The sequence below is a fragment of the Alosa sapidissima genome, chromosome 9 (assembly GCF_018492685.1).
Source record: "Alosa sapidissima isolate fAloSap1 chromosome 9, fAloSap1.pri, whole genome shotgun sequence".
In the NCBI taxonomy this organism is placed as follows: Eukaryota; Metazoa; Chordata; class Actinopteri; order Clupeiformes; family Clupeidae; genus Alosa; species Alosa sapidissima.
Genome location: NC_055965.1, coordinates 34,656,515 through 34,683,995, shown reverse-complemented (window position 1 = coordinate 34,683,995; position 27,481 = coordinate 34,656,515). Strand labels below are relative to the sequence as shown.

Here is a 27,481-nt window from a genome sequence, read left to right as displayed (position 1 = left end):
AAACCTTATTGTGTAGCCAAGTAGCCTATATATTGAGTTATTTTTAAATTATGCATGATTTACTTTTTATTAATTTCGTAGGCTGGCTTTATTTTGTTATATAGAAGTATCTAAATAACCTGGTAAAATGTACCAGAATTCAGGAAATTGCATCTAGTCCAAAAAAAAATTTCTGAGGGAGGACCCCCATACCCCCCACTGAAATGTCCCACCCACTTTCAGAATGCCTCCATCGCCCATGGTCCTAGCATTAGGCTAGATCCCTTTGATACCAATGTTAATTTAACTCTGGGACCCTGGTCCCTACACCTGAGAACCAATGTACTTTTTTTTTACTGTACGGTATAATGCTGAACGAGCCAAACAAAAATTTCCGCAGCAAAATTTTGGTTGCCCCCACCAAATCTCACTCCAAGGTTTTTTGAAAAGTTGGCAGCCCTGTAACTAGGCTATTCACACCCTGTTACATAACAACAAAAACATGTTGCTCGCGTGCCCAAAAAACATGGCCGACATTCATTTTTTCGTCAGCAGAAAGTGAATAATTCTGAACGGTTTCAGCACTAATATCTGTTCAAATTAAATTTGAGACGGAAAAGTTGTGTTTTACTTTCATAATTTTTGTTCAGTGAACACATACAACCGTCAGTTTGTTAGCTAACAGAAAATTTGTGAATATGACGTTCAGGCCTATAAACTATAAGTTTACCTGCAAACCTCAACTCCTTGTGGAAGTAGATAGTGCAGTGGTCACAGGCAAAGGCCGACATGTGGGAGACCCGGGTTCAATTCCTGTGTAATGCATTTTGGCAGAGTGAGTGTGCATGTGTACCAACGTCTCTGGAGAGAAGGCGCGCAATTTGAACAAGAAATCGGTTCTCAAACGGAAGTTTTGATTGCAACAATTAGCTAGTTCATTCACCAGGGTGTAAATAGCATGCAGTACTATAAACACCAGGGTACGAATAGCCTCCACTTCTAACTGTACATTGATGCAAACAGCATACCTTATTCAGAGTGTCTATTACACAGCTGAGCTATTCACACTCTGTTATGTAACAACAAAAAAAAACATGTTGCTTGTGTGATCAATATGCCAGATTAAATGCACAGGGGTGCAAATAGCATACACTAATATTTGTACCAGACGAGGTACTAATAAAACACATTGCTGTGTGCACCGGGGTATGAATAGCATGCATTGATATTTGTACCAGACGGGGTACTAATAGGACATTGCTGTGTGCACCGGGGTACGAATAGCATACATTGATGCGTTTTGTAAAATGCCCTATGGAAACTCCCCGTAGGACTTTTGGGTTCCCAAAATGCGTAAATAACGATGTGAATATTGCTGTCAAAACCTCAACCCAGATTCAAACTCTTGGACAGGTGACTGTTAATTGATGCATACCGGTGGCTGTCATCAGCCGGCCTTAACGCACTGCGCCACAGAGTTGATGGCGTGTATGGGTGAATAGGGGGTAAATAACAATAGAGTACACAACTATTTCACCAGCACATTTAAATGACACGTGTTAAATGTTAATTCAAAGCAGTCGTTAATTTACCATTTTGGTGTGTAGTCATCATCCTCTGAGCTGGTATGTTCATTCTCTGATTGTTTCGTATGGTTTCCTAAATGTTACTTTAACCTGTTTTCGCAACTTTCACATTATTCATTTAGATGTCCTTTCTAAAATGTATTGGATGAGTTACTTATACCTGACAAATAAATTGTAAGCTCTGACCTGCATAGCTTTCTTGCATTCTTTAGATATCCTCCATGTTCTGGTGCGTCACAAGGAACGGCTGGGATTAGTTTACGGTGCCGTAGGGGCTAATCAGGTGGAAATGGCATGCTACCAGAACTGACCATTGTATTGTACTGGGATGGATCGCTGATCTTAATAGTAGTCTGGAGTTAGACAGCTAAAACCTCAGTAGTACATCCTGAACCCTCTGTAGCTTTGGTGTTTTATTTTCAGATGAGCATAGTGATCCAGGTCAGCACTATAGACTCTGACCGACTTTCACACTAGGATCATTACTTGTGTCCTACCTCCCAAATTAATCGCAGCGGAGGGCCTTTGTGCACTATCCTTGGGGAAAACGAGTCTAAATGAAAATTGTGATAGAAGGCATTCTTATAACCAGTATTGTGGATAGGCCTACATCAGCCTACCATGGATAGTAATATTACTTCGAACTAAAACCTTTCAATACTTAGTCAGATTAATTCTCCTCTTTGGTCCTGACGAGTGACGTCATTTACACTACTATGATATGCATCAATGGTTAGCATAGTGAGGGTTTTCTAGAGGCAGACTACTATGTGATATTCACTGAAATAGTTGACATATTATTATGTCATTATTATGATGAGAGTAAGAAAGACTGCGCTTCATCCTTATTGTTTGTCTTTGTATTCACATCCCATAGTCATTATTTTCATACAATATTTTGTCATTGCATATTTCTGAAGTGATTTTGACTTTAGGAAATATAATATATTTGCTACTAGTGCTCTCTACTGCTCCACTCCATAGACATCTATTCACCAGACATGGTGGGGCTTCAATTAAATACTAGGTGCATTTGTGAATTTAGGCATAATAGCCTACTGATGCCTTGGAAGTTAATGCTTGTTCACCAGTTATTTCAGTTGACATTTTATGTTCCATGTGTCGCTTATTAAACATGATGTTTGAACGTTTTCATAACTAAAGGTGCCCACGTAGTGCAAACCTTTAACAAGGCCGTGTTGCCATTTGCAACGGGTCTGAAATTAATTATTCATTAATCCATGGTAACCCTGGCTATTCACTTATGTCATGGGTCCGATGATCTCTGCTGACAGGAGCATCAGTGCCCCTTATTGCCCTGTGTCAAATTGTGGTCAGATAAGGAACTGCAGCTGACCCTTAAAGGAACACGCCACCCAAAATCAGTAGTAATATATGTTCTTACCTTAACTTTCACGAGTTGAGTTGTACCTCTCCCGCGTCGGTATGTGCACGCAAACGCTCTGGCGCGCGGCTCAAATGTGTTAGCATGTTGTAGTGCTGGGCAGTATACCGGTTCACACCGTATACCGGTGTATATTTTCGTTATGATATGAATTTTTAATATACCGCCATACCGGTGTATTTGATTACACAACGTTTGGAACGCTGCGCCGCGGGACTTTTTTCACACGCACGCATGGTGCCACTGCGAGGCATAGTGAGGGTAAACACAAAACACCTGAAGTTTTTCCCCTTAAGTATGACCCTTAAGGCTTAATTTATCCTTAGATAAGGGGTTTATTTAAGGGTGTTGCACAGAATACCTTAAATTGTTTCTTTAGTTAAGGAAAAACGTTAAGGGATACTGCTAGCGAAAGGGATTTACCGTCACGAAAATTCTATTGAGATTGTTCAACAGCAACTAGCTGGCTAGTAGGTGATGTCGTTAGTTAGCAACCCACCAAACACAGTGAAGTTTAATGAGGTTATCATTCATCTTACCTTAAGAATATGGCTGAAATTATCCAGGTAGCAAGTAAAGCATGTTCTAGACATGCACTGAGCAATACAAGCTGGCTAGTTGTCATCAGTGCACCAAAACAAACTTTTTTGTTAATGTTTTGCCTAGCGAACCGAACCGAAGCTCATGGCAGGCTAACATGACATCCACTTTCACATGAAGTTAACGTTAGCCTACCACTAACGTCATGTAAACCACACAATAACAATAAGGCACGTTTCTGATAGGCCTATTTGACAGAGTAAGCATATTAGCAGAGAGGTTTCATTTTAAATTGTATAATTTTCAAAAAAGTATAAAGTTGCACAACTTTTTGTGTTGGTTTTATAGGCTACAAGATGTTTGTGAAATTTGCACAGTACAGTTCTGTATTTTGACTGCAATTGTCTTTGCATTCTGATTAGATTCTTCATTAGAATCATGAGTGGCTCTTTGTAAACAGCATCATTTTCTGGGGCCATGCAAAACTGCATTACCACTAGTGTGGAGTTATTCTACATCATGACAGTAAAACAGACCATCCGTTAGTCCAGACCGTCAATGTACTGCAGCAATTCTTCCCTCAACCTGTAGAAAATGCTGTGAACATCTGATTATGCATGGAAAAAAAATACCGTCATATACCGTGAAACCGTAAGAATTTAGAAAAATACTGTGATATACATTTTTGGCCATACCGCCCAGCACTAGCATGTTGCTATGCTAGCGGGCTCTGCCGTGGCCGTAGAGAGAGTAAGATGGCATTAATCAAACACATCCACGTTTTCCCTACTTAAATACAGTTGCACAAGTACACTGTAAAAAATGACACAGTAGGAATGCATGAAAAAAATGAGGCAACTTATTACACGTGAAAATATTAGGGAAAAATATAACCCTATTATTTTTAAGAATATAGATTTTAACAAATCATGGAAATTTACTTAAATTATTCATGTATACAAAAACAAATTGTGTAAAATATCTCAATGCAATTAAGCATATTCAAAATAAATCAAGGAAATTTCCCTGATTTTTTCTGGTTAATATTGCATGATAAAATCACGTGTAATATAGTTGCCTCACTTATTTTGAGCAGTTATGCATGTTTTAAATAAGTCTATTACTATACATTTTAAAGGATGTGGTGTACAGTATATACACAATTAGAGTCAGTATTTCATTTAACAGCATTTATTCAGTGTAAATTAAACCTGACGTTGAGGGGGAAAAAATAACAATAGCTTGGGCATTTAAAAAAAACATTTAAAAAATATTCAGATGACTGACAGAGATATAACAAACATATCATCTTCATCAACATCTACACAAAATCCTCCAACTCTCCGCAAAAATGCAAGCCAAACTGAGTAATCCTGGGACAAAGGGGCCTTGGTCAGACAGGTAACCAAGGACCCAATGCTGACTATGAATGAGATCCAGAGTTCCTTTAAGAAGATGAGAGAAGTGTAAAGAAGGACAAACATCAGTTCAAAATTGTTTTTACACAACAATTCTACTACCAAATTTAGGTTTTTCTTGTCACGCTGCAGGCAAGTTGTGTGAGAGGCTATATGTGCACAATAATGCTTCTACTTTGTTTTTTCACATTACAAAACAAAACATACCCATGCATTTCAACAATGTGGCTGACCAGGATATGATGCCGTCTTGTGCAGTGTGTCAAGGTGCTCAATCTCTTATACTCCTCCATTGTTTCCTCTCCCCCTGAACTCTTCTCCAGAACCTCCTGGACCATCTATGGGTAAAAGAGAAACAATAACGGTGATACACTTGTAAAGAGAAAACTTACCTGCACCCTCTAAAAACACAGGAGATGTATTAAAGTGTAACTCAAGAGCACAAACAACCTAGGGTATATTTATGGTAGTGTGGTAGCAAAATTGTGTTAATTGGTGGAGTTTTGAGCAAGACTGCAACACAGACCACAGCATAGGCTACAGTAAAAGTTAAGGGGGCAGCAAGCATGTTGAAAAAACAAACACTATTTTAAACCACTGGCAGTGCTCAAAATATGATTACACTTGGTAGTGTGGTGAGGGTCTCTACAGACAAACTAAAGTGTTATAAACTTTTGAATGTGTACAGGGAGATTATAACAAGACCTGTATCTGAAGGAAGAAAATTGCCTAAATTCGTGTTCCGTTAACGTCAAATGAGCGGGCGTGTTCGATCTTGCAGCACTGGATCTGCAAGCAGATCTGGCTGAATCTAAAAAACATGCCTTACGTTCAGCCAGATCTGTGTAGTGCTGCAAGATTGAACGTGCCCGTTGATTTGACACTACCGGAACACGAAGCCAGGCTTCCGCATTTGGAGGACGGACAAGGATTTCTCCTAGTGAGACTTTACTTTTAAATGCTCACCCATTTGGTCTTTTCTGCTGCATCCCCTATGGCAGAGGTGTTCTCTCCTGCACCAGGAGATTGATGCCCCTTGTTTGAAGAGGACCTCTCCATATCACTTCAGAAAAGTGAAGAATTTAGAGTAGAAGAACCTGCTGGCACAAATTCTGCAAAAACACAAAATTGGAATCTTAAAGGGTTGCTTTAAGAATTTAAGAAATTCAGTTTCCAATTTTAGTTAATTTAATTCAACTAAAGGGTAACAAAATCTTTTTTTTACCTTACCCAGTGGCCAAGTGATCTGATATCAGATGCATGCAAACATGGATTTTAAATTTATTAGCTAAGCTCACATAAAACCTTACCTTCTTCAATGAAACTTTCATAAGAAAAACCAGGCTGCAGTTTGAGGTACTTTTTTAGTCCACGGTACTGGACCTTGATGAGCATTTTGCCAACCCTGTTAAAACAAACAAAATCCATAATTATATAAACACAAGAACCACAGTTGACTATCAGCAGTATATCAACTAACTTAACTAGCAAAGGACTTACAAAATTCATTCTGACATCATTTACCATGTAGGCTACCAAATGTTTTAACCGCAGACAAACAGAATATGTTGACATGATCGCTAAATAACCCAAATAAAACCAACAGACACTTAACTAATATCAATACTATTACTGAGAATGGACAATGCACCTAACCTTAACCAACAACACTAACAGTTACCTTACACCACGTGTATGCTACAAATGCCTAAAAGAATGCCCTGGTGGTCTCAGCTAACGTTAGCTACGAGCAAAATATATATAACCCGAATTAAAAGCAAATAGTGTTCAGTTCAATCAAACGTCAATTAGTTGACAGACTGCTTTAATTAGTCAGTCAACAGATCCCTTAGTGCCAGACAAGCATTTGACACCACACTAGATCGCTTAGAACAGTGGAGTCCTGGCTAACTAATGTTAACCAGCTACGTTAGCATGTTAGCTTCTAGCTATTCCCTCAGTGGCTATTAAAATTCCAACCAACCATTTTCAAATTCGTTACAAAAAGATTAAGACGTCGTCGACTCCAATAATATATTAATGTCAGTTTAGAGTGTCCCAAGTATTACAAATGATTATAAACTTGGCCATTTTAAATTGATAAGGTTATAATATAACCTACCGAAGTTAAGGTTAGCTTGCTGGTTAGTTTACCAACCATCTGAGTAGCAGCTAGCTTCTACAGCTAACGTTAGCGACCTTGCTACTGTTAAGCTAACTTCACCAATATTTCCTAGTAGGTCAAACACGTTGGTATGAAAATATATACCTGTTATGTGACATTACTTAATTGTATATTTGTAGTAGGTTTCATGCTAGCTTTCACAAGTAGCAGGAACAAAATACTTTACCTTTTACTATTCCATGCTGAACTTCAATGGCGTCCGTCTTTGAGGCATTCTTTTCAAAATCTCAACTGAAGGACGTTTTTCAGATGTTCAAAATATTTGAGGAAAAGGCTGCACATTTATCAGCGAGAAATTGTGCAATTTCCCACAATTCTTTTAGGGAACATTTTCTCTGAATATATTTCTCGCAAATGTAGTTGATTTATTTGGGGGAAAACATAATAGTTATTTTTTTAAGGCGACTGCTTCAAGAAATTAAGTCATACTTGATTTTTTTTGTGTAATTTCCTTGGCACCAGGATTCATTTTTTACAGTGTAATTGATTAAAAATGTTAGGGCACACAACATGAAACGTGACGATTTCCCAAGCGAATAAACAGGAGAACTACAATGTCTGGCGCAATAGCACTTGGGAGTACTTTGACCTAGGTAGTAATATTAATTAAAGATGAACTGAACTGAAAGAATCAACATTGATAATGTGTTGATTATGACAATTAAAAATAAATGACACTAAAAAAAATAATTTAAAAAATCAATACGTAGCCTTTTTTAAGCAACACCAAAATTGCGTTTGTTAGTATTAGAACGCTGCCAGTTTCAATGACGTCACTGGCATGGTAGGACCTGAGAAGTTCTATAGGCAACAGCTGTAGCATATTATGTATACACGAAAATTTGTCATTTTAATGGCATGGGTTACAAATTTGAGCCTGTGAGGGACAGGCCTGTAGTGTCTTGACTACGACTAGATGGGTTTCAGGCTCCAGCTCAACCTTCAGTAGGATCATTTGGGTGAAAATGACTGTGGGAGCTGCCGGAGCATGGACACTGGAATCTATCTGTTGCAAAGCAGTGGCGAAACGTAGGGAAAATGTTCAAGGAAGCCAAAGTGACGGGAAAAATATGTTTATTTATGTATGTGTTTATTTCGGGGGGTATACATTTTGTGCAATGTACAACATAGATACATTTTGTGCGGCACAACATAGGCTACTGTAGACCTAGCCTACAGGTCATGTAGAAAACTGGACGAGGGGCGCTTGAGACAGCAACACGCACGCTGTCTCTCTGTCTCCCTCCATCCCTCACACACACACATTGCCTACTGTACATCCTCCACACAAGTGCATACTCACTCACCACCACTAAATTAGGCCTATGCGAAGGCTACGGTGCATATACAAATAAGCTATATAACACGCATTGTCACGTCAATGTAGGCTAACGCAGTATGTACTACTAGCACTCATAACAGCAACTCACACGGTCTCTCTCTCTCCCTCCCTTGAAACTGTTAAAAACTCCTTACCCCAAGTTGACCCCAGATACACGGAGGATACACGAGTTTGCCGTTTATTTTAGGCTAACGTTAGTGGAGAGTTTGCAGATTTTTACCTTGTGGATGTTGATATTGCACGAGTCTCTTGGATAGCAGCACTGCGAGTTAAACTCCCTCGCATCAACAATCTGCCCTGAGACGGTGAACAACTGGCTTCAGGGTGAGTAGAAAGGGACATTGGATTCTGTTTACAGACCCGCTGTGGTTTAGTTACCAGCTAGTAAAAGCATTATTATCGATCTGTGATATCGTCGGAGTCATGGTTTATACTCTCTATGGTCGGAATGCTAGCTTGTGGAGTTTGACATAAGAGTGTTTCCAAGGTGTTAGCTGCTAGCCCTTTCCTAGGTTGGATCGTATGGTAGCCTATCTAACACTGGACCTCATCTGAGGCTACTTCGAGATATTATTCCAAAGGGGACAGATAGGCTACTGCACTTAAAACTTTAAACGATTGAACAAACCTTCCCAGACTTTGTAATTGCGACCAGTGACTGCATTGGGTGAACGAAGCCGAAGTTGAAACTTCGAAGATGGTTGAAATAATAGCCCATCAGCGCATCTCTAGTGTGTGTGCCTCTCTCTCGCTCAGAGGGGAGGGGGAGGCTGAGGGGTCGATCAAGCATGGATTCTAAACGCTGTGGTGGATAGGATCTACAATTAGGTGTTAATTAATATTACTACGCTAGGTCGAAGTACTCCCAGTGCTATTGCGCCACACATTGTAGTTCTTCTGTTTATTCACTTGGAAAATCGCCACGTTTCATGTTGTGTGACCGTAGACATTTTTATCAACTACTCGTGCAACTGTATTTAAGTCGGGAAAACGTGGATGTTTTTGATTACTTCTATGTCTGAGCCCGCTAGCATAGCAACATGCTAACACAGTCGCGCCGCGCACCAGAGCGTTTGAGTACACGTACCGACACGGGAGAGGTATGACTCAACTCGTGAAAGTTAAGGTAAGAACATATATTACTACTGACATTGGGTGGCGTGTTCCTTTAAGGGCAACTATGTCATATATCCATAACACCAACTAAATAGCCTACCATGGCATTGTGTTGGCGTTATGAATGTGACAGTTTTGTGCGGAATTGCCCTTAAACGTGAGCGCAGGTTTGTCTTTATATTTTTCATATGTGAGAAAGATTTCTGGAATAGGGAATAGGGTTAACACAGCAATACTAACTCGTTGCAGTGTGCGATATATAACGGGCAGTTCATTTCGCGTTTTCAGAATCAGTCTTCAGATGGAAACTTTTCCATTTCAGCCTGCTTGTGTTCGCGCTCGCAAGCTGTGGTCGCTGACGTTCCGGAGCCGCGGGTTGCCGACCCCTGGTGTAGGGTTTTCCAGGCTCCATTTCTTTTTACAAGACACCCTGCTGACAAGAGACATCTGCCAGTTCTTTGGGTTGTTGCAGCGTCGTTGCAGCGTCACTGGAAAAATACAAATTAAAGTTGCGTGATCCCACGTGCGGACCGCGAGGGAAGCTGGCCAAATCGAAGCAATGCACTGTACTCTCAATTGAGCAGTGATAGAATGACACCAGCAGCTTTTGAGGGATGTTGTCCTTCCTGAGAACTCTCAGGAAGTAAAGTCTCTGCTGGGCCTTCTTCACTAGCCCAGTGGTGTTGATGCCCCCGATGGGTACCCGCAGAAAAGTTGCTAAAACGGGTAAATTATGACGTCCCTAAAATGTACGGGCGGGTATGCGGACGGGAAAAGAACTCATTGCGGGCGGATACGATGAGAAACAAAACAGTATAGCCTAGAAATAAAACATCATTGCAAAATATGTGAAATATTTGTAAATCTAAATTACCATTACCACATCGCAAATATGTGTTTTAGTCAACAATACGACACTTGACCCTTCACATCAGTAGGCCTACTGCGACTTTTGAATTATTTGTTTGATGCATCTCTGTGTGAAAACATTAAACAATATAACCGTCTCGTAGTTGGAGCGCAAGAGAGTAGGCTACAATGGATGAAGTCAAGGTAAAGTTGGCTAGTGGCATGCTCAGGTTGTTTTTTTCTTGTTCTCTTTGTTTCATTAACAGGTCAATTTTATGTAGAATAATGTTCTGATGCAGCAAGGTTTGGGCTATGTGTCGTTATTATAAGGTTTATCCCTGACGGAAAATGTAAAAAAAAAAAAAGGTCGCCCTTTACGTGCTTCAATTGTGCGAGAGAAAAAATAAAGCACATTCCCAGCGGGCACCGTGATGTCAATTTGATGTCAAGAATTAGTCAAGGTTTTGACCATCATGTTGAGCATCTATAATTTCATACTATTTTAGCATTACAAGCTATGGCTTGCTTGTGGTTGTAAAGAGGTCCAACAAGGGATCAATCTAACATGTAGTCACTGGTCTATAAAACTTGGGTCAATATGATCCGATCGCAGCGCACCAAACTCAGAGCCGCGGAGAGGAAATGGCACAAATCCAAACTAGCTGACGACCTCAAAAACTACCAGACACTCCTGACCTCCTTCTCAGCCAGCATCACTGCTGCTAAGACTGCTTTCTACAATGACAAAATCAACAGCGCTACAGACACTCGAAAACTTTTCTCAACCTTCAAATCGCTACTCAACCCTCAGCTGCCTCCTCCTCCATCCAGCCTTACTGCAGATACCCTCGCCTCATTTTTTACAAACAAAGTGGCGGCAATCAGCAGTCAATTCTCTACATGCCCACTCAACGCATCTGACTCAGATACCGCACTCCTACAACCTCTAGGGACTGCTGGAACATCTTTTTCAGCATTCACGCCTCTCTCCGAGAGTGAAGTGTCCAGACTCCTGACATGCAGCCGTCCTACCACATGCTCGCTGGACCCTATACCTACGAGCCTACTTCAGTCCATCAGCCCGACCATCGCTCCAGCTATCACACATGTGATCAATGCCTCGCTAACCTCCGGCACATTTCCAACAGCGCTCAAAATGGCCCGGGTAACACCGTTACTTAAGAAAGCTTCTCTCAACCCTGCTCAAGTCGAGAACTACCGCCCTGTCTCACTACTGCCTTTCCTATCCAAAGGCATTGAACGAGCAGTCTCCAAACAGGTCTCTGACTTCCTTTCACAGAACAACCTTCTGGATCCAAATCAGTCTGGGTTCAAAAGCGGCCACTCTACCGAAACGGCTCTGCTGTCTGTAACAGAAGCCTTAAAAGAAGCCAGGGCGACCGCTCGGTCATCAGTACTCATTCTGCTTGACTTATCGGCTGCCTTTGACACGGTTAATCACCGTATCCTTCTCTCTATACTCGCTGACATGGGAATCTCCGGAGCTGCTCTCTCCTGGTTTGAATCCTACCTCACAGGACGCTTGTTTAACGTATCATGGCTTGGTCAGCTATCTGCACCTCACCATCTCACCACAGGGGTCCCCCAGGGCTCAGTGCTAGGCCCCCTCCTCTTTGCTATCTACACCACCTCCTTGGGACAGATTATCCGTTCGCACGGCTTCTTATACCACTGCTATGCAGACGACACACAGCTCTATCTGTCCTTTCCACCTGACGACCCCCTGGTTTCAGCACGGATCTCAGATTGCCTTTCAGACATAGCTACATGGATGAAGGCACACCACCTCCAGCTGAACCTCTCAAAGACTGAACTGCTGGTCATCCCAGCTAAACCTACCATACACCACGATATCAACATCAAATTTGACTCCCTGTCTGTTTCACCGACCAGGACTGCAAGAAATCTAGGAGTTGTTCTCGACAACCAACTAAACTTCTCAGATCATGTTGCCTCAGTCGCCCGGTCATGCCGTTTCGCACTCTACAACATACGGAAAATCAGGACTTACTTGACTCAAGATGCTACCCAACTTCTGGTTCAGGCAATAGTCATCTCACGACTCGACTACTGCAATGCCCTCCTGACAGGTCTCCCAGCCTGCGCAGTGAAACCACTTCAGATGATCCAGAACGCGGCAGCGCGCCTGGTCTACAACCAACCCAAAAGGGCACATGTTACCCCGCTGCTCATCCAGCTACACTGGCTACCTATGGCAGCCCGCATCAAATTCAAGTTTCTAACGCTTGCCTACAAAGTAGTCTCCGGTTCTGCTCCCACCTACTTGAATGCCCTCATACAGACTTACACTACCTCCAGACCGCTGCGCTCCTCTGACGAACGACGTCTAGCTCTACCACCGGTACGCTCAAGCCAATCCAAACTTTTCTCATCTGTTGTTCCTCGTTGGTGGAACACACTGCCAGTTCCTACAAGGTCAGGGACATCCTTTTCCACTTTCAAAAAACTCCTGAAGACCCAGCTCTTTAGAGAACATCTACTCTCATAGCAACACTTACAACAAGTCTTACTGATCCTAGTACTCACCAGCCTTTAAACTGACAAGTAACTGTTAAAATACAGCACTCACCGACGCACTTATTCTTACTGTACTCTAATGTGTTTTTTTTTAAACTGTCCTAAAATTGTGAGAATTGTTCTAAAACTTACTGTTTACCATGTTGTTAGTCGCTTTGGTTAAAAAAGCGTCAGCCAAATGTAATGTAATGATTGATGTTAAATCAACGTTGATTTGATATCAAGAAAAAGGGCGTCAAAATGATATGGAATTGACGTCATTGAATTGACCAACATATGAGAACCAATAATGTTAATAATCATAATAGTAGTAATAATAGCCCACTAGGCTAATGTTACTATTGTTTTGACACTTCTACCAATCAGTCTGGTAATATAACAGACTAAAATGCCAACAGTAATCATTTTCACGATTGTTTTTAACGGATGCTTATCACCACTTAATAAGCGCATGCGCACACACAGCAATTCCCATCCCCCACCCCTGATCAAATTCAAATTCGAGTAGCACTCTAGAATCTTTGCTGAGTTTGCTCCTTTTCAACTGCAGTCACCAGTGAGACTTCAACCGTCACTTTTCTGTCATGCCTCTGACTGAATGTGTAGCTGCTAAGCTGTACAAACTCTGCCGTCATCATATCACAGGTAAGAATTGCAGTACTTTTGTATGCCAATTGAAAACGTGAATTTATTCGAAATATATTGTTTTCATAATGGAATGTTAATCAAAGCCGTTAGTCATGTTTAGAATTAGCTAGTGAGCTAACGCTAGCGATGATAGCTGTTAATGTTAACTTTTCCAGTAGCAGACTAACTTCACTATTATGTATAATATCTGTTTGTTTGCCTGTTTGTCTGTTTGTTAATTTTAGAATGAAATATCAGGCGCAAGTAAGTTAGCTATACAAGTAACGTTAGCTACATTTAAAGGGGGACTTGGCAACTATTTCAACGTAATAAACCCGTTTAGAAATCATTTGGATGGTTAAATGACCTGTTCCGGTGAAAATGGTGACTTTCCCTGCTGGGCCTAGCTTCCTCAGGCGAAAAGCCAACCTTGCAACATTGAGACTACCGTCCCGGAAAGAGAAGAGAAACAAGAAACTAGTTTTAAATCGTGTTTCTTACCTTGTAACATCCACATAGTTCTGCCAAACTTATGCTAACCGTTCGCTAGCTTGTAAACAAATCCATGTGCTTTATCGTTACCTTTTCCCACAGTTTGAAATAGCATAATGCACAATTTCTCCAGCAGAGGGGGAAATCCTGCCAAGTTTCCCTTTAAAGTGGCTGTTACCATGCAGGCTAGCAGACACAGATGAAAGTTGTTAACGTTAGAATTAATAACGGTTAACGTTAGCTCTACCTTGCGAACTTCCATGGGACATAGGTAGGTCACATTATTTAAACTTAATACATGTAGTGCTAGTGTTGATACATAATATACATGTAGTGTTGCTATAACTGCAAAGAGGTCCAGTATGAATTTATGAATTGAATATATATATATATATATATCAGTTATCTACCCACTGATTTAAGGAACTGCAGTTTAATATAGCCATGTTCATTAACAGACCTGTTATTTAATGGATGTGAACGGGGGGGTGGCACCTCAATATCATGCCTACAAGTAAAGGGATCTTTAGTTTGTGAAGGGTAACGTTAGTGTTAGGCTACATGTTCTTCATTTCATAGCCCTTATTTGCCACTTGTTTGATGTACCTGACTTGCTCTGAGGCATGTGTTAAGATGCATGTGAGTGTAGTAGTGCTTCAGTGATGGTCTTTTCATGTTCTGTGTGTTTTGCAACGTATTAATCTTAGTCTCCCTCTGTTCCCTCTGTTTGCAGGTGGTGTGTTGTGAGGACTGCTGCCCTAAGAACACTGAGTGCATTCTGGAATATTCCAAATGTGTGCCACGTCCAAGCTCGCAAGAGAGTTCACTCACCAGGTAAAGACATAATAAAACATTTTTGTTTTAGAATTTTCGAACGAAATGGTTGGTAATTAGCATGTTTACGAGTATAGTTTACATTACGGTATGATGGCAGAAGTGTCTTTGTGTACCGTGTGCCAAAACTATACTATTTAGCATGGTTGTGCAGCTACTTCAAATACTGTAAGTATTGTAATTTATCTACATATAACACTACCGTTAAGCGTGGGAAAAAGGTGGGGGTAGGGCGGGGATTGCATGGAAGGAGATGCATGCTATTTCAAGAGTTGGACACCCATTCACTTTACTTTTTTAGCACAGTCAATTTGGACTAAATGCATCAGTTTTTTTTTTTACATGGGTTCCTCTGAATTCCCCATCAAAAACTATACAATAAACTCATATTTGTGTTCGAAAGAGCAGAACATACACTTTCAAATGATACCTTGGTTATACATGTAATCCGAGGTAAAGGCTACATAAATAAACTGTACACAAAAAACACTTTTTTTCTAACACACCATTATATAGTAGCCTAATTTTAAACATGTTTAACTAATAAGCTATGATATCTATACAATACAATTAGCAATAATGGGGCTAATAAGTGTCATAGGTAGTTTAGGTTACATATCATGCCAACATTATATATAGAAGCAGATCTTAACATTGTGAACCACATGGCTCAGTTTTCAGAAACTGCCACATCAGAGAATGGAGTAGCATCAGACCTCATCCTCCTCTGTGTGCTTATACACAGCAGTTCAAAATAAAAGCAAACCATGTTTAGCCATTTTGACTGAAAGGTCATCTTATTCTGTTTTATTATATTAGGCTCTAATTAGGATAAGAGGCACATATCAAATGTCTCCTTCATGTAGAGAAAGATGATGGAGAAGATGTGATTGAGGATGATGGAGGTGAAGAGAGCAGGGGGTACGGCTGCTCTGAGCACAGTGAGGACATGACACAAGAGCAAATAGGCAGAGCAATGCACAACAGCTTTTGCCAGAGGATCCAGGACCATGGGCAGATAAATTAGCAAATGACCAGAGAGACACCACAGTACGCATAGAGTCATGCCATGTAGCTTAAACGTAACCTTAGCAACCACAGTAGAGTAGGCTAGAGCATGCTGGGAAATGATCAGAGAGACACCACAGTACGCATGGAGTCATGTCATGTAGCTTAAACGTAACCTTAGCAACCACAGTAGAGTAGGCTAGAGCATGCTGGGAAATGATCAGAGAGACACCACAGTACGCATGGAGTCATGTCATGTAGCTTAAACGTAACCTTAGCAACCACAGTAGAGTAGGCTAGAGCATGACCCTCTGAATGCATGCTGAGCTTCGTGAAATTCCGTTCCGTCCATGGGGTAGCCAGACAAGAAGTTCATGTATACTATGTTAGTAAATACTTGCCGGCAGAGGGAAGTTGAAATGTAACATATTTTGTACATATAGTTTCTCCAAATCCGGCAGTTAGTAGTTACTTTTATCCTATACGATTCTTTGTGAATACAAGCCTAGAACTCATTTATTGTCATTTCAGTTCAAAATCCACAAGTTCAGAGATGGCAGAACTAGAGAGTTCCTGCACTTTCCCATGTGTGACATCATGGGTCTAGAAGTAGGGAATTCTGAAGGGGTGCATCCTGATGACCTCATCAACATTTTAAAAGGTCAAATAAAAGATGGCCATAAGGTAATAATAAAAACACACAGACACATAGAATTTAATTGGCTATTTTTCTTCTACTTACTGCTTTTACTTCATGTCAGTGTGAAGCACGGGAACACATTAGAGCTGTTCTTCTTGCTGTAGTTTAATCCTAGGAGCCCCTGTTCAGACACAGAGCCAGACGTCATCAGCAACCCCAGTCTGAGGGATGGAACTCATTGGCTTCTAAGTGTCATTCCAGCAGACAAGGTCAGTGTGCAGCAGGATGGTTCCTTTGAGAAGATGAGGCCCATCAGAAAACAGGCCAGTGAGATGGGGTAGTGATGATCAACATGTTCACACTAATATCACTAGTACTTATGGCTCTCCCATCCAAGCACTAACCAAGCAGACATCTGCTAGACATCAAGAGTTCAAGCTTCAGCCACCCATACTGGGGTCCACATGCCAAAGGGTTTGAGTCCTGATCCCACCCCATCTCTCTCTCTCTCTCTCTCTCTCTCTCTCTCTCTCTCTCTCTCACTTCACGCTCCTATCAGACTCAAGGCCTAAAAAGACCCCCAAACATCAAGTCAGAACAAAGACTAAGTAAAGGTCATGATCAAGGAAAATGTCTTCCTGCAGGAATCCCTCAGCTTACTGTACAATGCTACCAAAAGTGGATCAGGCCCAGAGGTCAAGAAGGACATCAGAGTGATCTACAGGAGCAAGAAGATCAAGGAGAAGGTACGTTTTCATCAGAAAATCTGCCTGTGCACAATATCTACACACCAGATATAAGTATAGGATACAGTCATCATGTCTTCTCTTCTCTTCTCTTCTCTCCTCTCCTCTCCTCTCCTCTCCTCTTCTCTTCTCTTCTCTGGGTAAACATCTCTTCAGATGCAGGAGTGCAGTAACAGACTGGGAGTTCCCTTTAATGAGTTTGTTCAATGGAGACACATTCTCTCTCCGTCACATACACACTTAGACACACAACTGGATCTGGTTGTACAAAACCCATTGCTTAGACGTGGCTCAACATGCAGTGCCACATATGGTATGGCCATTCCTCTATAGTGTGTGTGTGTGTGTGTGTGTGTGTGTGTGTGCATGTGTGTGTGTGCGTGTGTGTGTGCGTGCGTGTGTGTGTGCGTGCGCGTGTATATGTGTGTGTGTGAGAGTCATAGATAGGGAGGGAGAGAGTGTGCATGTATGTGAGAGAAAGACAGAGAGAGAGGGAGGGAGTGTGTGTGTGTGTGTGTGTGTGTGTGTGTGTACACTTTGTTGAACTCTGCACTGAATTGTCCTTTACTGAGCCCCTGATGTCCATAAGTAACAGGCACCTCATTCTTCATGGATTTTCTTTTCAATTTGTCGGTGTCGGTGCCGATGCTGTCACGTTTACAGGTGGGCCACACCAGGCACGTAACTTAAGCGTTCCATTCACGTTGTGTCTGCAACAATTAGCTTCCACTGTAATCAATGGAACTTACTACACCAGGGGCCGTATTCACAAAGCATTTTATCTTCAATTAAAAGAGTTTTCTCTTTTAAAGTTATTCACAAAGCCTATCAGACCTACTCTTAGTAAGGAAAAGTGACAACTCCTAAGATAACAGACGAACTCTGTTGCTATGGTTGATGTCATTACTTATGCACGAGCTTGATTGAAGTAACCACCTTGATTGGCTGATGATTATAATGTGGGAATGATTCCAAAAACCTCCCCTACGATGATAAGTGACAGGTCTGAGAATGTGTGCACTACACAAGTAGTGCTGAGGACAGAAGCTGATGAATGAATAAATAAATAAATAAATAAATAAATAAATAGCCTAAAAGAATAAAGAGTAAGATAAAACTAATAGCCTATTGACATCAATCCATATGGATGCTTATCTTGCCATCACTTGTCATTTCATTGATGGTGATGCCAAATTGTCCACCATTTTATTATCTGTGGGGAAGTTCCCAGAGAGGCATACGGCAGCCAACATAGCTGCTACAAAGACTTCTGTCATGGCATGTGGGACTGTGTTGCCAGTCAGACACAGCATTTGTATTGGCCATGCTTTAAAGCTGGTTGTGAAGAAAGCCATTGACCAGACACCGGGTCTTGAAGAAATCAGGGGCAAGGCCAGGAAGATTGCGGCCTATTTCAGGACCAGCACCGTGGCCAGAGAGCAGAGCGGCTCCTCAGCATCCAGCAGCAGATGGGGATGCCCACTCACAAGCTTGTGCAGGAAGTGGACACACGCTGGAACAGCACCTACCACATGATGTCCAGGCTGCACGAGCAGAGGGAACCAGTCGGTGCTGCAGTGGTGTCACTGTGCACCCATTTGGCGGCTCTGACCTCTGCTGAGTACCAGAGCATGTCTGAATGCCTTGGAGCATTGTCTCCCCTAAAAGAGGCAACGGTGGAGCTGTCAGCAGAAAACACTGTCTCTGGCTCCACAAGTGTTCCCCTTGTGCGAATGCTGAGGCCATAACTTCCACACAGCGGGAGGTGAAGGGTGAGATGGCTAAGCAGCTCTGCAACAACCTCACGCGGCTCATGACTGAAAGGTTGAGTCACTACGAGACAGCCAGTCAACACTCCCTGGCCACTCTCCTGGATCCACGATTCAAAACAATGGGGTTTTGCAATTCAGGGAATTCCCAAAATGCTGTGAGAAGGCTCACGGCCGAATGTTCTGCTCTTTTAAGAGACAGCACTCCACCTGACCCAGAAGCACAAGAGCCTGCTGAATCCTCAGGTATGAATCTATGATCAATATTGCCATGTTTATATTGTATTTTTGTAATGCATTGTTTTGTGTCCCCATTCAGGAACTGGCCTTTGGGATTTGCTGGACCCACATGTTTCAGAGACCAGGAAGGTGAAAAGTGCCACTGCAAATGCCACTGTAGAGGTGCAGCAGTACTTGAGTGAGCCAAACATCCCACGCTCAGAAGACCCACTCCAGTTTTGGGCTCAGCACAAGCATGTCTATCCTCATTTGTATGTGCTGGCCCCAAATATTCTGTGCACACCAGCCTCCTCTGTGCCATGTGAGCGGTTTTATTTCTAAAGCTGGTGAAGTGGTCAGCAAGAAGAGAAACAGACTCAGCCCTGGCACAGTGGAACACATTCTATTTCTGAATAAAAATGACATTTCATTTCTGTTCCCACAAACTCGTCACCAAGCACTGCTATTGTCCATAATCACCATCACTGACCTGTCCACCAACTGAACTGTCCACCATAACTGACGTGTCCATAAGCACCATCAGTGACCTGTCCATGAGCACTGTTATTGTCCTTAAGCACCATCACTGACCTGTCCACAAGCACTGTTATTGTCCACAAGCACCATCACTGACCTGTCCACGAGCACTGTTATTGTCCACAAGCACCATCACTGACCTGTCCACGAGCACTGTTATTGTCCTTAAGCACCATCACTGACCTGTCCACGAGCACTGTTATTGTCCACAAGCACCATCACTGACCTGTCCATGAGCACTGTTATTGTCCTTAAGCACCATCACTGACCTGTCCACAAGCACCATCACTGACCTGTCCACGAGCACTGTTATTGTCCACAAGCACCATCACTGACCTGTCCACGAGCACTGTTATTGTCCACAAGCACCATCACTGACCTGTCCACGAGCACTGTTATTGTCCTTAAGCACCATCACTGACCTGTCCATGAGCACTGTTATTGTCCACAAGCACCATCACTGACCTGTCCACGAAAACCTGTCAAAACCTGTGGTTTATGTGAAGCACATTGAAATGCTCATGTGTATTACATTCACTACATGCATTTTCCTTGCCTGTTTGTCTTGATTATTTTGTCTTCTGTTACTGCAGCCTTGTATATTGAGAGTGCCTCTAAGGAAGAGCTGTATACTGCAAACGCATGCCAGTAGAGTGTTGAAGAGTGCCTCTAGTGGCAAACAGGGAAACTGCAAAGGCATGCCAGTGTAGAGTGCTGAAGAGTGTCCCTAGTGGCAAACAATGCTGTTCCATGAAGGGAAAACTATTTAAACCACCTAAACCAAAGTCCTTCCACTCAGCGACTATATTGCACTTATCAGGCATCTATTTTGGGCAGAACCACACATGCACAAGGCTTCACAACACCAACATCACTCCAGCTGTGAGATCACAATAGGCCTACATGATTGGCACGATGTACTCACATGTCAACTTTTGGTGGTGAAAGGGGCAGAATATGCATAGATGACACGTTTGTGTTCCGATCAAATCCCACACATTTCAATGGGAGATTCTCTGAGTATTTTGTATTGTTTGAAAGCATCTGTGTTGAAGAGTGCCTCTAGTGCAGGGCTCTTCAATTGGCGGCCCGCGAGGTCATTTGTACTGGCCCTTTAAAAAAATGTAATCTCTAGCAAGCGCATGAGCTGTTCTCCATTGTTGCATCTCTCGCTCGCTTTAGTCCTGCAGCCACTGCACCTCAGCCCATTAAACAAGTTAGGCTACATTACAATTAATTACATTGTACATAAGCTGAACGTAAGTGGCATAGTTTAGTTTCAACCTAAATTGCCACGTTGGAGTTTATGAACTACTAATATTTAACAGGTTGCACCACACACATAGCTTCTGTCAACAATATCACAAAAAAACAGGGGCACAATTTCTGCAAAACTTGGTGGAAAGGTGGAGCAGATCCGACTCAAAGGGAATTTCAAAGTATTTCTAGCCTGGCTATTGCCGATGTCCTTCATTTCTTCACGTCTTACAACATAAACAAATGCAATAATAGTCCAGTAAGGTGAGAAACGAGCCTGTCTAAAGGCCTCTTGGAATTCATGTGGCATGTTACATTAAATGCGCACTCAATTGCGATTCGAAGCAAAAGGTAGCCTATCACTGATAAATTGGTAATTGAAGGTAAATTGCATATTTGTAAATGTGACGACGGCAAAACGTTTTGTGGTTCAAGTGAATCGTAGACTATATAACAAACCAAAGAAAGTAAAGGAGATTATTTGCAGCTCCGTTCACCAAATAAAAGCCGTGGTTGTGTTTCTACAATATGTTGGCACAAAACGTAATTTCTGTCAGAAACCAAGTAGGCTAAACGTTTTCATTGTTGTGGTGTTATGTATGTTAACGAGAGCTGCATGATGACATCATCGGCAGGGTCAGAGGTGAGGGGAGTTACCGCCAGAGTTGGGGAAGGTTCACAATAAAGAGACACGTTAACTTACAGTCGGACTCACGGGTTATTTCATAACACGACATGGTGTCAGAAGTCCTGTGAGTACGTGGAGAGAATAGACACTGTTTTGGACGTTTGGGCATCACGAGTTTTCGGTCTGAAAGTTTTCTTTATCGCGTTAAAGTGTCAAAAAAAAAATCACCGGAATGGAGGATGTGCAGGATGTTGGCAATGGAGCGGCGGCGGCGGTTGCACAGAGAACAGTTTGGCCGAGTGCAACATTCAACATACAACCACCGGAGAGTTTCGACTTTTCAAGACCGCAAGAGTGGGCCAAATGGATCCGAAGGTTCGAAAGATTTCGCTTGGCAAGTAATCTGAATGCTAGCTCCGAGGAGAATCAGATTAACACTATGATATATTGTATGGGAGATGAGGCGGATGATGTCTTACGTGGATTGACGTTCACACACGGAGCAAGGGGAACATACAGAGGCGTTCGCGATGCCTTCCAGAACTTTTTTATTGTTAAGAAGAACGTGATATATGAGCGGGCAAAATTCAACATGCGTGTACAAGGCGAAAACGAAACTGTAGACTCGTTTGTCACGGCCCTCTATGCACTAGCTGAACACTGTGACTATGGACTTCTACATGATGAACTTATCCGAGACAGGATTGTCGTGGGGCTGCGCGACATGCGGCTGTCGGAGAGAATGCAGTTGGATAAGGATTTGACGCTGGAGTCAGCGATCACAAGAGCGCGACAGAGCGAGGAGGTGAAACGCCAGCAAGTCACGCTGAGAGGCTCTGGGTCAGATGCCAGTGACAGCAAAGCCATCGACAGAGTGTTCAAAGGCAGTGACAAGGCAAAAGATAGAGGTAAACCTGAACATTCTAAAGCACAATTTAGGCCTAAGCAGCATGGCGCTCAGTACAGCAAGGCAAAGAACATCCAGTGTAGTAAATGTGGTGGTTCCTCCTCATCCCATTCAATACGTGACTGTCCTGCCAATGATGTAAAGTGCCACTCATGCGGTAAAAGGGGACACTATCAGAGAGTGTGCACAGCACCAAAGACTGTTAACGAAATAGAAGAGGAGGATGACAATGGAGTGTTTCTCGGCAGTGTCCTAGCAAATGGTGAGCCATGGATGGTTAACATAGACATAAACAAAAGACAGGTGCCATTTAAAATTGACACAGGTGCCGATGTTACAGTTTTGCCACACACTGTATTCAAAGAGCTTTTTGATAACTCTCATGCACCTATCCTTGCTGCTGCATCCAAGCCTCTAATGGGACCTGGGAGGAATCCATTGGATGTTGTGGGTGTCACAGACATGCAGCTACGGAGAGGCGACAAAGCGGCTATGGAGGAGGTGTACATCATCAAGCACCTGCACACGGCATTGCTGGGGAGGCCAGCTATCAACAAACTCAAGCTTGTTGCACGCCTGGACAGCATCAGCATAGAGACACTGAAAACGAGCTATCCAAAGCTGTGCAGTGGTCTGGGAGAGATGCGTCAGCCATACGCTATCCGTCTGAAACCAGGCGCGGAGCCATTTTCTCTCAAGACGCCCAGGCGGATTCCACTGCCTTTAATGGACAAAGTGAAGCAAGAGCTGTCACGAATGGAAAGCCTTGGGGTGATAAGCAGGGTGGAGGACCCGACAGACTGGTGCGCCGGCATCGTAGTGGTGCCGAAGAAGACGGGTGCAGTGCGTATATGTGTTGACCTCACAAAGCTTAACGAGTCGGTGCGTAGAGAGAAGTACATCCTTCCTTCTGTGGAAGAAACATTAGGAAAGCTGGCAGGCGCAGAAATCTTCAGCAAACTGGACGCAAACATGGGGTTCTGGCAAATACCTCTAGCTGAAGATTCAGCGAAGTACACCACGTTCATAACACCTTTTGGGCGCTATCACTTCAATAGACTCCCATTCGGAATAGCCTCAGCCCCTGAGCACTTCCAGAACAGAATGGTGATGGAGGTCACAGACGGTCTTCAGGGGGTTGTCTGCCACATGGACGACGTTCTCGTGTGGGGCCGGTCTCAAGAAGAACATGATTGCCGACTGCATACTGTACTGGAGAGGATCCAGAGGGCAGGTATCACATTGAACATCGATAAATGCGACCTGTCGAAGCAAGTGGTGACCTTTTTGGGCCATACAATCTCCAGCAGCGGCATCAGCCCAGATCCGAGGAAGACAGAGGCTGTAATGAAAATGGAGCAGCCCACAAACGTGAGTGAGCTGAAGAGTTTTCTCGGCATCGTCAACCAACTGGGGAAGTTCATCCCACAGCTGGCAGAGAGAGACAAACCTCTGCGAGATCTCCTCTCAAAGAAGAACTGCTGGGTGTGGGGAGTTGATCAAGCCCATGCTTTTCAGAATTTGAAAGAGGCACTCACTAGCCCACCAGTGTTGGCGATTTATGACCCCAACAGGGAGGTTAAAGTTTCGGCAGACGCTTCTTCCTATGGCCTGGGAGGAGTTCTCCTTCAACTGTGGGAGGATATGTGGAAGCCAGTAGCCTATGTGTCACGATCGCTCACACAGACTGAGCAGAGATACGCGCAGGTGGAAAAGGAGGCATTGGGACTGACCTGGGCCTGTGAGAGGTTCAGAAATTTCCTCATTGGCAAACACTTCACGCTAGAAACTGACCACAAACCATTGCTGAGCCTTTTGGGGTCACAAGCATTAGATGCCCTCCCCCCGCGAATCCAGCGATTTCGCATGCGGCTGATGCGCTACTCCTATTCCATTGCTCATGTGCCAGGGAAGTGTCTGGGGACAGCCGACGCACTGTCAAGGGCTCCAGTCAAGAGGGGTGCGACACCAGAGGAAAGAGATTTCCTAGAGGACTCTAACATATATGCTGATTCCATCACCGAGAACTTACCTGCAAGGTCGGAGTATCTGGACGAATTGAGAGAGCAGCTGAGGACAGACAGTGTATGTGCAAAGGTGATGCGGCTGTGTGAAGAAGGCTGGCCAGAGCACAGCATTAAGGAATCTCTACTCAAAGCATACTGGGCGGAACGTGCATTTCTTACCATTCATAAGGGACTCTTATTGAAGGGAACCAGGCTGGTAATCCCCTCAGCTATGAGAAATGATGTTCTGGCCAGACTGCATGTAGGCCACCAGGGCGTGGAAAAGTGCAGAGAGCGTGCTAGACAGTCAGTGTGGTGGCCTGGCCTGAGCCAGCAGCTGAAGGAGCTGGTCCTCAACTGCCATGCATGCTGCAAAGAAAGGCAGAACAGCAAAGAGCCACTAATTCCATCAAGCTATCCTGACAGACCGTGGCAGAAGCTGGGAGCTGATCTTTTCATGCTGGGAAGCAAGACCTACCTGCTTGTGGTGGATTACGCATCCAGGTTCGTGGAGATTGCTCAGCTCACCCCTTCCAGATCGACGGATGTCATTGTCCATCTAAAGTCTATCTTCGCACGTCACGGCATTCCCGAGACGCTGGTGACCGACAACGGGCCGCAGTTCTCAGGTATGGCTTTTGCAGCATTTGCAGAGTCATATGGCTTCTGCCATATCACCAGTAGTCCAAAATTCCTACAGAGTAACGGTGAAGCTGAGCGGGCGGTCAAGACCATCAAGGAGCTTCTCAAAAAGGCAGCAGACCCCTACCTTGCTCTGCTGTCATACAGGGCCACGCCACTGCAGAACGGGTACAGCCCAGCCCAACTCTTGATGGGGAGGCGCCTTCGCACAACTGTGCCAACACTTCCGGCATTGCTTGACCCTGCTCTTCCCGACAGCGGAACTGTGGCAGTGAGAGAAAGGGTGAAAAGAACAATAGACGCTCAACACTACAACAGCACGCGCAACCTCAATGATCTCCCACCAGGACAAGAGGTGTGGGTAACAGACCAAAGAACACCTGGAATAGTGATCAGCAGCCACAACACCCCACGTTCCTACCTTGTGGATGCACCTCACGGAACAGTGAGACGCAATCGCCATCACCTGATTCCCATGGGGGCATCTCCAGAGCAGAACAGCGGAGCAACGCAACAGCCGCCACCATCAGATGGCATTCCTGAGCAGACACCTGCAGAATCACAGACTGTTCGTAATCTGCCATCTACTCCTAGAACGAGGTCTGGGAGAGCTGTGGTGAAACCAACAAGGTTGGACTTGTAAAGACATAGGTTTCTGAAAAGAAAACACACATGCATGTTCTCAATGATCTGTGTTTATAAAAAAAAAAAAATGGGAAAGATTTTTCAGTTATGTCTACTTGTTAATAGGGTAAATGCATATTTTGATATTTTGGTATTTGTGTTCAGAAACTGAAATATACCATGTGGAAAAAGGAAAATACAGTTTACAGTATGAGGTTACAGCAGTGATAAGTTTACATAAAGTAAGACAGAGATATAGGTTGAATGTATTTGTGATGTTCAAGGAAAAAAAAAGGGAACTGGTTGGTGTTCAGCTAGGAACAGACCTTCCAACAAAAGAGGCAGAATAATCCTCTAAGGTCTGAGGAATCAACTGGTAGTCCACCCAGTGATTCTAGAAAGGGAGGTGTGGTGTTATGTATGTTAACGAGAGCTGCATGATGACATCATCGGCAGGGTCAGAGGTGAGGGGAGTTACCGCCAGAGTTGGGGAAGGTTCACAATAAAGAGACACGTTAACTTACAGTCGGACTCACGGGTTATTTCATAACACGACAATTGTCATCGTGAACTACGATGCCCATGTTCAGTAGGCTATGTTTTTCATTTATTCAAGCAGTGACATAGGTTTAATGCATGGGGTAACGTGAGGTGCGTCAGAAAAAAGATGGGCCTGTCCCTCTCAAAACATGTTAAAATAGTGTGATTAGCAACCAGAAAAGAAAAAAATCCTGGGAAAGACACCCCCGGACCCACGTGTTATTATTATTATTATTATTATTATATTCTGACTGGCCTGCACTGCTAAAAAAAATCTAGAGGTCACGGTCATCTCATTTAAATGGTGGGAACGTCAAATGTAAGTAGGCCTATAAATCAGAAGAGCTAGCCTACATATGCGACTGATTACACATTTAATTCACCTGAACAGTGTTTGAATCCTATTTGTAGGCTACTCACTGGAAATCTTGGACCTAACAGTTACTGTGCAAAGCACAGATTCCATTACTGTTATCTCACAGATTTCATTCCATATTCGCCACCAACAACCGGCTAATGATGTTGTTATGCATGTACAAAATACAACATTTGAACACCAATATTGCTGCTGTATTACTGTGAGACTGCAACTATGTAAAATGGTAGACACCCATATTGTAATTTAGTGCCCCATCAATATGTAATATTGTAACCCCCATCAATAAGTAATATTGTAACCCCCATCAATAAGTACTGTATATTGTAACTCTCCACTATAAGTGAGGGTAGCTGTGGTGTATGAAAACATTGAGAGGGAAGTGTGAACAGGAGTGTTTCTGGACTGGCCAGCCGGCACACTGTCCTTCTACAGCGTCTTCTCGGATCCACTCACCCACCTGCACACGTTCCACTCCACATTCATTGAGCCCCTCTATGTAGGGTGTGAGCTTATTCAGACTCTGTGTCCCTGTGCAAGATTACTTAGTGACCACACGCTGCACAAGCACCAGGGTCCGCGGAAAAGACCAGCTCTCCTGCTGCTGGTCATTCACATAGAATTTATAAATCAGTTGTACATGTAGCATT

At 43.1% G+C, this 27,481-nt stretch overlaps 1 protein-coding gene and 2 long non-coding RNA genes across 13 annotated transcripts in view; 1 reads left to right on the top strand and 2 right to left on the bottom strand.

The window, feature by feature from the left end:
- The window catches only part of LOC121718788 (NACHT, LRR and PYD domains-containing protein 3-like), a 1,510,793-nt gene that overhangs the window by 1,091,409 nt on the left and 391,903 nt on the right, over positions 1-27,481 (top strand). The gene's annotated exons all lie outside the window — the stretch shown is intronic.
- Positions 1-27,481, bottom strand: part of LOC121719082 — a 530,903-nt gene that overhangs the window by 501,272 nt on the left and 2,150 nt on the right. The gene's annotated exons all lie outside the window — the stretch shown is intronic.
- On the bottom strand, positions 4,762-7,591 carry LOC121719022. 2 transcript variants are annotated; one of them, XR_006034074.1, is made up of 5 exons: positions 7,280-7,591; positions 6,239-6,333; positions 5,895-6,040; positions 5,136-5,266; positions 4,762-4,955 (listed from the first exon to the last, which is right to left on the bottom strand). It is a non-coding gene; the product is annotated as an uncharacterized LOC121719022 (long non-coding RNA). The 2 variants fall into 2 exon arrangements; XR_006034075.1 differs by lacking the exon at positions 7,280-7,591 and adding an exon at positions 6,610-6,820.